Source organism: Diabrotica undecimpunctata, chromosome 11 (assembly GCF_040954645.1).
Source record: "Diabrotica undecimpunctata isolate CICGRU chromosome 11, icDiaUnde3, whole genome shotgun sequence".
Taxonomy (NCBI): Eukaryota; Metazoa; Arthropoda; class Insecta; order Coleoptera; family Chrysomelidae; genus Diabrotica; species Diabrotica undecimpunctata.
The window spans coordinates 615333-630599 of record NC_092813.1 but is presented as its reverse complement, the minus strand read 5'-3'; positions in this window follow the sequence as shown (position 1 = coordinate 630599).

Genomic DNA, 15267 nt, shown 5'->3' with positions numbered 1-15267 from the left:
TAAACAATGGTATTAGCATTTTATTATATATCGTGGCTGAATGGATCAATAATCCAAAGCCATTAAAAAAAACAAAAAAATATCAGATAATGGTGTTATTTGATTAAAAAATTCTTCCTCTAATGTACTGTCAAAGCATTTTGTGTTCGATATTGGTTTTCTGTTTATTTTCCTGGCTTGATTCCATAAAGTTGATGATGGAGTAGTTTTATTTAGGGCGGAAACAAAATTTTTCCAACTTTGTTTGGCTATTGCTTTTAGTTTTTTCTTACCGTTTGCTATGGTCTCTTGGCATTTCAAGTAATTTTTAAAATTCGAATTATGTTTGTACATTGAAAGGGATTCTTGCTTCTTACTGATGACTCTGTCGCCGTCTTTATTCCACCAAGGGGGAGGGTTTCAAATTTTGTTTTTAAAAGGTTTATACTGTGGAATTAAAATTTCTGCTGCCTGGTTGATATATTTTCCATTTGGTACTGCTTATCAAAAAATTGTTCAACAGAAGATGCATATAAATACCAATTGGTCTTTTTTTATTTTTTTATTCCACTTGCTTGCAGGATTAATCTTTTCAATTTTATTCTTGCAATTCATTTCCATGTTGATGATAAAATGGTTTGAGCCTAAAGTATCTGGATAGACGGACCAGATTATTTTACTAGTTAGTTCAGGCGAGGCGAAAGTTACATCGATGGCTGAAATATTTTGATCAGGTCAGGTAAGAATAGTTGGTTGGCTGTTATTCATTACTATATAACCCAAATCATCTGCAGCTGTTATAAGTTGTTTTCCAACTACGTCATTAAAATTCGATCCCCAAATTGTATGATGAGCGTTGAAGTCTCCACCTAAAATTGCTTGTTTACTTACTTCCGAGAAAATATTCGTCCAATCAGATACTGTGCTTTTACTTTTAGGCGATCTGTATATAGATAATATGCTTAATTTACTTTTTTCGTATTTAATCTTTGTACCACAAACTTGAATATCTTTATTAAAATTACAATTTAACTTTAATTCGCTAAAAGAAATTGAATTATGAATTAATATGGCAACGCCGCCAAAACCGTCGTGCCTGTCATTCCTGATAAGATTGTAACCATTAAATCTATATTGCAATTTTTTTTTAAACCATGTTTCACTGAGAAGAAGAATGTCTATTTTTTCTTTGTTTAAATAATTCGTTAAGCTGCCTTTATTGGCAACCGCAATAGCGTTCCACTGACTTATTTTAAAAAAATGTTTATAAGACATTAAAATTACTATTATCTATTGTATGAAATACCTGTTCTAAACCTGAAATTATTGTTTTATCGTCTATCGTTTTAATGTCGTCGTTTTAATTCATTTTTGTTATCAGTTTTTCTTTAGTTTGGTTTGTATGGGTTAGGAGGTAAGGGTTGTGAGGGTCCAAATGTGAACCGAAATATTGGTTGCTGTACTGTTGATTGAATAGGAGAGGATTTGGCTTTTCTTTTCTTTCCTGTAGGAAGATTTTCGCTGTCAAAATTAGTTTGACGGTGTGTTGGAATTTGAGTTTGTCTTATACTCATATTTGGGCGAATTATAGAAATATTTTTATTATTTACAGGGAGTGTGGAAAATTCTTTATCATAATTTGAAAGAACAGAAAAAGGATTGTGACTAATTTGGCCGAAGAATAAATTTTCGCAGTATAATTTTGCTTCTAAAAAGGTAGTTTGATGCTCTATCATAAAGGTCTTAATTTTTTTTCTGCTTTTCATAAAAACGGCAGTTTTTAGATATTGTTACATGGTCAGTACTGTTACAGTGTATGTAAAACTTGGTGGTAAATATTGTACAACTCTACCAACAAATTGCTCAATGGGAAATTAAACTCGATTAAAGGCTACGAAACTGGGAAGAATATTTCCCTTAAAAGTAATAACTACAGTTTTCTTATCTACCTACTCTGTTGTTGATTCTTTTTGACTCTTACACTTTGTTCTATACATACTTAAAACTTTAGACGTACATTCAATATTCTCCATTAAATGATTAACATCGTACCGAGTATCTACGTCCCTAACTAACCCTATCACTTCCAACAAGTGATTTGGTATATATGCTCTTAAATTATGTTCTTTTAATGACTTATTATTAACTAATTCATTAGCATCTAAACGAGAATTTACTAGAATCTTTATTCGATTCCGACCAATACTCTTAATTTCTTTTATATTACTAAGTTTTAATATCTTAAACAGTATATGTCCTACATCAATTACCAATGCACTGTTCTCACTTATCACATCCATATCTATTTCTTTCGTCGAAGAGGACATCTTTAGATTTTTATCAATCCCCAATGGGGATTGCATTCATTTGAAAACAAACAATATAGGTATATATAAAAATACACCCCAACACAAGTAAAAAACTGGAAACTAATTAGCAAGCTGTTAAATCGAAAACGATTAGTACGAATGTTCTTATCGTTTGAAGGTAAAATCGAGACTGGAATATTTCGTTGATGTGAGTAAAAATATAACATCAACTATTTTGCCATAAGATCCTATTTCCTATCTCCCCAATTCAAAAAAATGTTTTGAATTTATTCTTTATAAGACCAGTTGATAAATCTGAACTGATTCAAACAATCAATAGTATCAAAAGCAAATCTTTCTGTATAGCTAATGAACTATCCATAAAAATTTTCCTAAATCTCCCAAAAATATGTTGGATGTTCTGGTCTCACTAATTAATGGTGCCTTTGAAAAAGGTATATTTCCAGAGTCCCTAAAGACAGCCATTATTATTCCTCTTCATAAGGGTGATGAAAAATCGAAAGTTTGGAACTATTAACCTATTGCCTTACTACCAGTACTATCCGAAATTCTTGAGAGACTTATGTCCTGTCTCGTTGAAAACATTATCACAAAATCAGTTCGGCTTTTTATCTAATAAATCTACGAGTAATGTTATGTTTTCTATACTGTATGAGGTATACCACGCACTAATAAATAATCTTTACATTGCCATTGAATTTTGCCACTATGCCAAAGCTTTTGATTGTGTAAATCACATTTTGATAAAAAAAACTAAATTTCTACGTTAATTCACGGTATTTCTTTGAATTGGTTTTAATCTTACTTGGGAAAGAGGAAACAACTAGTTAGAGCAAATGATACTGACTCTAGTCACAAAAGCGTTGTATATGGATTACCACAAGGTTTAGTATTGGGTCCTCTAATTTTCCTTATATTTATAAATTCTAATTGTAACTTTAACATCATAACATATAAGATTCAATAATGTAACCTAAATTCAAATTAATAACATTTACCGGGTTTTTACCCACATATTTAGTAACTTCAAACATGTACACCTAGACACACTGATGATGGAATATGGATTACAAAAACGTTTTGTGATGTAGCCCGATAGGGTGTTTTAATTATATTCCTTTTATGAAGAATTTTTAAATAATTTTTTTTGGTATTTAAATTTTATAATAATAATTATTATTATTAAATTTTTAAAAAGAGTCTAATACCTACGCCACTGTTCAGAGTAATAATTCAACTTTCGCTTATAATATTGTTGCCATTTTTTGGCGTCTTACTCTAGCGTAGGAGATTTATTAGTACAATTCCTTACCAACAGGTAGATAAAATATACTAAAATACCCTGGTAAATACAAATTTTATTGGTTTTTCCACGAAGATAATGAAGCAACAAAAATTCTAGTTAGTAAAAACAACAATCTAAAATATATTATAGTACTAACTCAGTAAACTACTGCTACTACTCCTACTACTCAGCTCTTCTGGACTCAGCAAGTCAAATGAACATTATTAATCGTTGTTTTGCGCAACGAATAAATGTACGTTTCCAAAAACAAAATGCAAATATTTCCGGTTAAGGTAGTAATAATTGTACCTATAGCGGAGAAGTGGTAGACATTACTTTCAATTCTCAAATAGCTCCTCATCTTATATTTAGTATACCTTGTACAGTTATAGACAAAATAACCAATAACTTACCACAATTTTCTATCTCTCCTTCTAACTTTAAAATTCCGGCTCACATGAAAGTTGAGCTTGCCGATTCTTTCTTTTTTGAATTCAGCCAAATATATATTCTGATTGGCTGCGATTTATATCATTATTTACTTAAGTCTACCGTGATTATTACGGGTGGTAATTTAGCGTCTTTTATAGACATTGATCTCGGATACGTCATAGCAGATCCTGCACCTCGGAAAAATGTTAATTCTTCTAATGCCAATACTTTGGCTTCTACCTTTTTAACGGTATATGATGATCAATCTGATCAACAGTTGGAACTCTTCCAGATTATGGAAAGTTTTTGGGAGCTGGAAGAAATCCCTGATTGTAACCCAAAATAAAGAATATGTGGAAAACTTATTTCAAGATACAACTCTTATCCTTTCTTCCGGGCGATATCAAGTAGATATGCCTTTCCTGTCAAATCAAAATAAAAAATTAGGCCGGTCGTTTGGTATGGCCACTTAAAGACTCTTTGCTCTTGAGCAAATTTTAAAAATGATACAAAGCTTTTTGCAGAGTATCAGAGTGTAATTTCAGAATATCTGACACTCGGACACGCTAAGATCATTCCTTTATCTTTTTATCATAGTTTATCAAACGAGTTCAAATATTTCATACCTCATATGTCGATAATACGAGAAGAAAGTGTGCCCAAAAAACTCGGGGTCGTGTTCGATTTTTCAGCTAAAACTGACTCTGGTGTGTCCCTTAACGACTTAACTTCAGAGGGTTATCAACTTCAGGACAATCTTTTTGACATTTTTGTCGATTTAGATGCTACAAATATGTTATTTGTGCTAACATCAAAATGATATATCGATTTATAGACATCAACCCAAAACATAGACATTTACAAAACATACTGTGGAGAGACGAACATACTCCCGATGAACATTTTAAGTGTATTCAATTATCCTCTTCAAGTTTCGGGAAAAATTGTGCCCTATTTCCAACCACTCGTGTCTTAAAAGAGATTGCTTTAAATAATCCTGAGTTTCCCAAAGCACAGCATTCTATCCTCCATCAAACTTATATGGATGACATTCTGACAGGAACTAATAATAAAAATGACTAAATAAATAAATAATAAATAAATAAATAAAAAAGACAATTATTTAAAGAAAATAATGATAGCTTATACAAGCGACAAAGTATTTAAAACAATAGTAATGAACATAAAATTGTAGAACTCGTTTATACATACGAAACCAATACAAGAAATAATATAGTATCATAAGGCACCAAAATATTTTATCTGAGTAATGTCAGTAATGTTACGTATACGATACGTTATGGACCGTTAATGGATTACATTTTAAGTAGGCGTTATTTTCATGTATTTGTTGTTAATTTTAATATAAAAATTTGTTGTCATAATATTATACATGTTTAAAAAAGAACTCAGATTCGGAGATCGAAACGTCAAATAAAATATGTATGTAAAATTAACTATGAATACTTCTAGCATACTTTCAGGGTTCTACACCAAAAATATTTAATTAGTTAAAATTAAAATTACTCACGTAGGTATTTATTTTTAATGCAGCTCTCATCAATATCGGCAGCTCTTATCTATACGGTAGCTCTATAACATGTTATATTTACAATTCTTTCTGGAACGAGCTGTAATTTTTCTTAAATAACCATATTGTGTGGTTCAGGCGCATTGTCGGTTCGGCATGATTTGTCACATGCTCTTTAACGTATTCGTCAATACTAATATCGTTTGAAAAAATTTTTCCAGATACTTCCGTTTTGTTACTTAATCTCTTATTTGACTTTCAATCTACTTTTAATTTTACTTTAAATGGTCAAGTAGTGTATTTGTACAGTCTAGTTATAAGCTAAATTAGGTGTTGTGATATGCCTACTTCTTTTATCCGCCATAATTGTATCGGTCTGTTCATGTGTATCCAGTGTACAGTGGGATATTGGATTCCCTAGAATTAAAAATCGACATTATTGAAATTAAACAGTAAAAATTATAATAATATTGATTTATAAATTATTGTGATTTAAATTTTACTACTTCATGAAACAAATATTGCACGTCATAAACTGTAGCAATCGTAAAGTTACTAAGATCTCCTTGTTGTACAGAGTTTTCTATAATTTTATGTGGTAACAAATATTAGAGTACTATCACTTTCTTAAACTGTTACACGAAAACTCTACTCGATATACGAACATTTATACAATAAATGTTCCAGTGACATGCATTAAAAGAAAATACTAATGTATAAAAATGGAAACTTTTCAAGTTTATAATAGACGCTTACTTAAGTTTAAAAATAATTAAAGCAAGTAATATAAATTTTGACCTTGCTTATTAAACATAAAAGTAAAATAAAGTTATATGTCGATTAACATATTATATTATAAAATTTTTAACTACATTAGCCAAGTATCTATGAAATTCGTCGATAACTAAATTGATAACTAATAAAATTATTGGCAACATTGCAGGAGTTTAGTTGTGTACGCGAAAAGGTGCATAGGGACCCCAAAAATTTTTTTAACGTATTACGAAGTCCACTTGATCTTATGCGTTGGTCGGAGTCTACATAAAACGCTACTTAGATAATAATATATACGGTGTATATTATCCTGGAGTTCGTATAATACTGTTTTATCAGTATGAAGCCCACATTAACCGCTAGATTTAAATATAGAAAATAAATAAATAGATAGGAAATAAATTTGGAATACTCCAATATAGTTATATATATTGGAGTTTTCCAAAACCATATTTTTAAAAAATATTTATTTAACACAAAATAGTAACAATACGTTGTACTATGATAAAAGCAGAATCTAGACTAACTTATAATATGATTTTTACACAGAATGAAATATAATAGCAATATAACGTTCCGAAGAAATAGAAACAAATCCAGTTTTGGGTCAAAATCCACACCGGTTTTCGAACCGGTGACAGGGCCGGACTTAAAATTAATCAACCATGACTTCGAATAAAACTATGAATACTACTCATACTTCATCTCACGTCTCATATTCCAGTATTGTCAACGCATTTAAAGATCCAACTGAAGAACAAGCTATAGTACTTTCCAGTATTGAAGGAACCAAAGTTCATGACTACATCATCGCCGTTGATTCACTAGTTGGTCCACGTAACGTATCCTGAATGCTCTAACCAAGCAAACCCCACTACTTCTAATGTACACTCAGAAACTTCTCAAAATATATTACCTACAGTAAATACATGTAATAACCAAACAGAACTACAAAGTTCTGACAAAGCTAATTCATCCACTGCTAGTGCACACCCTGAAACTTTTTAAAACACATTAATTACAATAAAATCCTCTAATAACCAAACAGAACAAATTATGAAAACTGGCAATAACCTGACAGGACCCATAAGTAATAGAAGTGAAACATCTTTTTTAAAAGCTTCAACATCATCAACCTCAAAAAATATCAGAAATCCTACTCCAGTAGAATTAACAGCAAATCCAATTACTACAAACGTCCCTAATCAACTAAAAAGGTTCATCTCATTTTCTCCAGACATTAACGAAAATACCCCACAGAACGATTCACAGATATTAACTTCTCCTGTAATAAGCAAACCAAAAAAAAAGTCAAAAAAGTCAACCAGAAATTCCCGCGAAGAACTTTTACTTTCACTAGAGTCAATTAAAGACAAAATAAAAAACAGATCACCACCGTTTATCCTAAACTATAATGAAATATGTGACTTTCTAGAAAACATAATATATGCCAAACACCCTGAAATAATTTCAAAAGATTACTCGAATGAAACTGCCGAGCTAATTGAGATCCTTAATTTTGTTCACGCTTATACCCACAATTCAAAATTAAAAAATAATATAACTAGATTAAAAAAAAAAACTAAACCCCAATAATATCTCTTCCACAGAAGAGACAGATGAACAATTATCTCAGGCAGAATTCTAACATGTCCAATTCCTTTATTTTACAGTGGAATCTTAATGGGTTTTATACCCACTTAGAACAGTTAAAACTATTAATAAATGAATTATGCCTAAAGATCTTATGTCTTTAAGAAACTCATTTTAAACAAGTTAATATAAATCTTAAAAATTATCAATGTTTTCCAAAAAACAGAGTAGCTCAACAGGCCAGTGGCGGAGTAGCTATCATCGTAAGTACAGACCTAGAAGCTAAGCCAATTATATACATTAAGTACTAATCTCGAAGCTGTAGCAGTGAGTATAACATACCAAAAACATATTAATATATGCAACATTTATTAACCACATCCTAGCAAGCTAGACCTACAAGAACTAAATAACCTTGTTGATCAAATTCCACACCCAGAAATAATTTTAGGGGATATGAACTGCCATCATTCTACATGGGGAAGCTCTAAAACAGACAAATACGGTAATCTAATGAAACATCTCATTTACTCTTCTGAGCTACTATTACTTAATACAGGAGAACCTACCAGATTTAACGGCTCTTTTTCCGCCATAGATTTATCATTATGTAGTCAATCCTTATCAACGTTTCTTACGTGGAATATTATAAAATCGTTATATGACAGTGACCACTTTCCTATCTGCATATCATTAAATCAAATTCAATCTCCTAATTTTCCAATCTATCAATCCTGGAAATTAAAGACTTCAAACTGGTCGTCTTATCAAGATGACATTGAAAAGAAAATTGAAAACTATCATCCAAGTGATGATATAAACTATAACTAATATTATCTCCTTAAACAATATAGTTATAGAAGTAGCTTTAAATAATATAGGTAAAAAAAAGCTCTGCAAAAGACCTCCAGTACCTTGGTGGAACAATGAAGTAGCATATGCTCGATCTTCTAGCAATCATGCTTTTAATGTACTTAAAAAACATAATACTAATGAAAATTTACTAAATTTCAAAAAACTCAGAGTAACAGCAAGATATCTCATAAAGAAAAGAAAAAGAGATACCTGGAGAGATTACGTATTATCTATCAATTCGTCTACACCCTCCGAGGTTATCTGGACTAAAATTCGTAAAGGCTCCAATTCTTATAGACATATAAATACCTTAACACACAATAATAAATTAATCACTTGCAAAAATACAATCGCAGAAGCTTTAGCTAATGTCTATCAACAAAATTCTAGCGACAAAAATATTTCTGACCAATCCCTACATCCTGACATACAAGAAAAACATAGAAGCTTCTACAATCTCCATTAATAACTCTGACAGCCCCTTAAATGCTCCTATAACTCTTCAAGAATTAGAAGTTTCTCTCTCAAATATAAAAAACACATCTGCAGGACCAGATGAAATTCTAACAGTCTTCATTAAAAAGTTACCATTCGGAGCCAAATTAATTCTGTTAGATTTATTTAATACATGCTTCTTAAAGCATGAATTCCCAGATCTTTGGTCTCAAGCAATTATCATTCCCATTATTAAGCCTAACAAACCAAAAGACAACCCTACCTCTTACCGACCCATCTCTCTTACATGTTGCATGTGCAAAATCCTAGAAAAAATTTTAAACTTCTGGCTTATATGGTACTTAGAAAATAATAACTTTCTTACTCCCTTTCAAAGTGGTTTTCGAAGAGGCAGGTCCAGATAAGATAATCACGTTGCAGACTTCAATTAATGAAGATTTTGCAAATAACCAAAAACTAATAGCAATATTTTTCGATATAACCCAAGCCTACGATAGAGCATGGAGACACTGTATTTTACAAACATTGAAAGATACTGACATTCAAGGTAACATACTTGCATTTATAATTTTTTTTTTAAATCGCTCAATTCAAGTTAGAATAAATGGTGTTACAAGCTCATCTAAGATGGATCATAGCTCACTAGATAATGGAATTCCTCAAGGTTCGACTGTTAGTCCAACTTTATTCTTAATCGCTTTTAATAGTATTATGGATGTCATTAAAGCACCCATTAAAGCTAGTCTTTACGCAGATGACATTGTTATTTATACTAAATCAAATAATCTAATGACAGCAACTAAAATTATACAGAGTTTCTTAAATCGGCTTTGTAATTGGACGATAAAAACGGGATTTGTTTTTTCTACTGAAAAAACATGATACATTATTTTTAATAAAAATAAAACCCACCTCACAACTAGTTTAACATTAAATAATTTACCTTTAGAACAGTCAAAAGTAATAAACTTTCTAGGTCTAACTTTTGAGAGAACTTTAAATTGGAATTCGCACATAAATAAATTACAGCTTTTCTGTCAAAAGAGATTAAATATACTCAAAATATTATCCAACAAAATTTGTGATGCTGATCATAAAATATTAATTAGGCTTTACAAACCGCTCATTAGAACTAAAACCGGCTATGGTTGCATATGTTACGATGCTGCATGTAAAACCACTCTAAAAAAACTAAACAGTATTCAATCTACAGCTTTGAGATTAGCTCTGGGAGCTTTTAAAACTAGTCCGGTTAGTAATATGCAAGTTGTAACTGGAGAACCTCCATGACATATAAGATGACAGCAACTATCCTTGAACTACATGCAAAGATATCATCCCAGAAACAGAATCCTGTATTTGTCCACATCTGCAACCCTGGCCTTCTTCCTAACAATAATGCTAAAAACTCTACACCCCTCATAGAAAGTATAAAGCTCACAACTTTTGATTTGAATCATCTCAATGTATCGCTACCAACACGCTGGATGGACGACATTGGACGAATATCCAAGAAACGGCAACAAGAAGCACAGAACCGTGAAGAGTGGCGAAATATGGGAGAGACCTATGTCCAGCAGTGGACAGAAGAGGTTGCATGATGATGATGAATGTATCGCTACATATAAATGCAATATATCGCCCATGGACAAGCCACCCAGTAACTATTGACGTAACACTTACCAAGTATCCCAAATCAACTACAAATTCCACACTAATAAAATCTCTATTCATGGAGATTCTAGACCACTACCCTAAGTATTTGCAAATCTTTACTGATGTCTCTAAAACTCCCAATGGTTACGCTGCTGCCTACTACTGTATCTAAAGAAAATATTCTTATAGCATATCGATACCAACCAACTGCAGTATACTAACAGGTGAAGCTACAGCTATTTTGGAAGCCCTCATCTTCTTCGAAAAGAGTAGACCGATGAAGTGCATTATCGTAACAGACTCATTAAATTCATTACTGGAACTGAAACAAATATATACCAACAACCCTATTATACAGAGTATAAAAAACGAACTAGAAAAATTTCGATCGTTAGGAAAGGAAGCGGCTTTTATTTGGGTACCTTCACATACAAGTATTTACGGAAATGAAAAAGCAGATCAACTGGCTAACAAAAGTCGAATGAACTCAAACCATCCTGAAAAATGGAAGACATATCCGTATACCGATCTAAAAAACCTGGTTAAAATCCACTACATTAATACTTGGCAAAATTATTGGAAAAAATTAGGTACTAAATTAAATGTAATCTGCCCAAAAATAAACGATGTTCTGGAGACTCCTTTAAACAGAAGAAACCAAGTCATTATTAATCGTCTAAGAGTTGGCCATACTTCCTTAACACACAAATACCTACCTAATATCAAAAGAACCACTACCAATCTGCTCCAGCTGCTCTAGCCGACTGACTGTCAATCATATCCTGCTTGATTGTCCTCAATTCATGGAAATAAGAAGATCCCTCAGATTCACAGATGATGATCTCAAGACAGTTCTCATCAAAAAAATTTCAACGGTGTTAAGATATTTAAAAGATATCAAGTTATTCAATTTTATTTAATGTAATATTTCATGTATTCGGTATATCCACTAATAACCCTGCAAGGTTTTTTTTTTCAAAAAGCCGCATCAACCGTAAAAGTTTATTACAATATGGTAGTGTACAGATTATAAGGTTAGGTAAAATAAAAATTTATCAACTAAAAGAAAAATTACATTTTATGAAATAGGTTAATGTCCTTAAGATATTTGATCGTATTGGTTAAGTTACAGTTTAATATATTTTTAAGTTGACCTGATTCTTCGGAAATGTTGTTGGTGCTTCGTTCATATGAGTAAAGTAGACAGTCTGTAAGTATGTGTTGGACTGTTTTTTGGCATCTACAGTATGAGCATTCTGGTGATAGCTGCTTCGTTAATAAGTGTTGATGGGTTAATGTTATATGACCAATTCGTAGTCGATTTATAACCACCTGTTTTCTTTTTTTTTTCTGGAAGTTGGAGCCGGACACCGGTAGAGGGTTTAATTACTTTAAAATTTGAGTTATTTGAATCCCAGCATCGCTGCCAAACTTCTGTACAGTATTGTTTGATATTACGGTAGATATCTGTTACTGGAATTTGTTTGATAATATCGATGCGCTCATTTGAGGTTGTTTTAACCGCTAAGGCGTCAACCTTTTCATTACCTGAAATACCTATATGTGATGGTATCCAGAGGAAGTGAATGTTTATATTTTTGTTTTGTAAGTAATAAAGCATAGATTTTATGTTTTGGATGATTTTATGTGTTGGATAGACTTGTTTGATGATTTGGAGTACAGATAATGAATTTGAGATAAACAGAAGATTAGTATCTGTATATTTTTGACAAAACTCAAGTGCTTTTAAAATTGCAATAGCTTCACCAGTAAATAAACTGCAAAAAGTAAGTATTCGTATAGCATATTCGATATCATATGTTAAAAAGGCTGCTGCACAGCCGTTTTTGGTTTTTGATGCGTCGGTGAAAATCTTAACATAATTGTCATATTTTGATAGAATTTTTTTATATAATGTACGAACGAGGGTAAGATTTGTGGTATTCTTTGGGTAAGCTACTATAGATGTATTAATAGTAGGAGTATTAATTGTCCAGGGGGGTTCAGTTCGGTATGTAGATAGCGAGTATGTCAACAAATTGGTATTATATCCACAATTCATTACAAGTTCTTTAAAGGTTAAATATCTTGATTGTCTGTTACTTTTGTGGGTGGTGTTATTTGTATGTAGGAGTAGGTAGTTAGGGTTGTTAATATTGCTATATAGTTTAGCAGCATATCTTAGTGTGGTATATTGTCTTCTTATAAACAAAGGTGGTTTATTTAGTGCAGCTTGAAGACTTGCTACCGGACTAGTACGGAAGGCATCCAGCACAAGTCTCAAAGATGCACTTTGGATAACGTCCAAGACTTTAAGAATTTTTTTACTAGCAGTAGAATAGCACGTTGCACCGTAATCTAATTTACTACGGATGAGTGATTTATATAAATATAGCAGAGTAGTTGTATCAGCACCCCAATTTCTGTTAGAAAGTATTTTAAGGAGGTTTATTTTTGGCTGACAGGATAAGGCTAATTTTTTTATATGGTCTGTCCATTTCAAATGACTGTCGAATCTCAATCCTAGAAAGTCTGTTGAATCTACTTGTTTTATGTTAATATCATTTAGAATTAGGGTAGGTTTGCTATTGGTTTTATTTTTACTAAAGATAATAAAATAGGTCTTTTCACTTAAAAAGGTAAAACTACTTTTGTGGGACCCTATTTTCAGTTTGTGAAGAAATGCCTGAAGGATTTCTGTCGCGAGAGAGATATTACAACTTCTAGTGTAAACTATTAGATCGTCAGCATACAAATTTGCTTTTAATGGTAACTCTATTTCTTGTGCAATATTATTAATAGCTAATAAGAAAAGTGTAGGGCTTAAAGTGGAACCTTGTGGAATTCCATTTTATAAGTGCTTAGTCTTTGAATTGATGCCATTAACACGAACTTGAAATGTTCTGTTACTCATAAAATTTTTAACAAAGGCTAGAAAGTTTCCTTGTATGCCGCAGCTAACCATTATTTTCAGAATGCAATGTCGCCATGCAGTATTAAAGGCTTTTTTTATATCGAAAAATAAGAAAATTACTTGTTGATTGTTTCTAAAAGATTCACATATATCATTTACGAAAGATATTAGATTTTCATTTGTCGATCTTTTCTTTCTAAATCAATTTTGGATGGAGGTCAGTAGCTGGTTTTTCTCTAGAAACCAAACTAATCTATTAGTTAAGATTTTTTCAAGTAATTTACAAATATTATTTATAAGAGAAAGTGGTCGATAAGAAGAGGGGTCAGTTTTTGTTTTATATGGTTTTAAAATGGGGATGATTATAGGTTGACACCAGATTATAGAAAAGGTTTTTTTAATGAAAATCTGATTAAATATATGTAGAAGGATTAGTTTACCTGAGAGTGGGAGGTTTTTTATAAAAATAATTGGAATATCGTCAGGGCCTGGAAAAGTATTTTTTGATTTTTGCAAAGCCTCTTCAAACTCTTGGTATGTGATAGGCAATTTAATTGATCATTATTGTCTATTATTCGGATATTTTTTTTTTCATTCTCACATTTAAAATTTAAAAATTTAGGGTTAAAATTTGTATTGCTAGAATTTGTTTTATATGCATTTGCCAGTGTATTACAGATTTCTTGTTTAGATGTTATTAAATTATTACCATTAAACCAGGTACTAATTTGAGTTGGATTGTTCTCCTTTTAGTGTGCGTACCTTGTTCCATATAACTGGCATCGGAGTTGATGAATTAATCGATGAAACATATCGCATCCAGGTTTCTTTTTTATTTTTTTTTAATCAGATATTTAGTTTTACCTCTCAAACTTTTAAAATTAAGAAGATTCTCAGAAGTTTTATGTTTTTTTAGAATATTAAATGCATTCTTGCTAGCTTTTATAGCAGCAGCTATCTCTTGGTTCCACCATGGAACCGGTTTTCTTTTACATAATTTGGTTTTTCCTATGGATATATTAGCAGCTTTTATAATGATATCATTAAAATATTGTATGTTAGTATCTATATTTTCTTCTGGAGTATAGTCCAACATGTAATTTCTTACAATATGTTGATATAGTTTCCAATCGGCGGAATCTACTTTCCATTTTTGATAGATAAGGGTGTTTGGTGTGTCGGTTATAGTGGTTTCCATTATTATAGGATAATAATCACTATTATAAAGATAATCTAGACTATTCCAAATGAAGGAGGTTGATAATAAGGGCTCACATAGAGGTATATCTATGGCGGAGGAAGTACCATTCTGAGAGCTGAAATATGTAGGCTTACCAGTATTCATGAGTATAAAATTTTGGGCATCTATAATATCCATGAGCAATCAACCATTTTTATCTGTTTTGTTGCTACCCCACGCGATATTGTGACAATTCATATCACCTACTATTAATTTGGGATT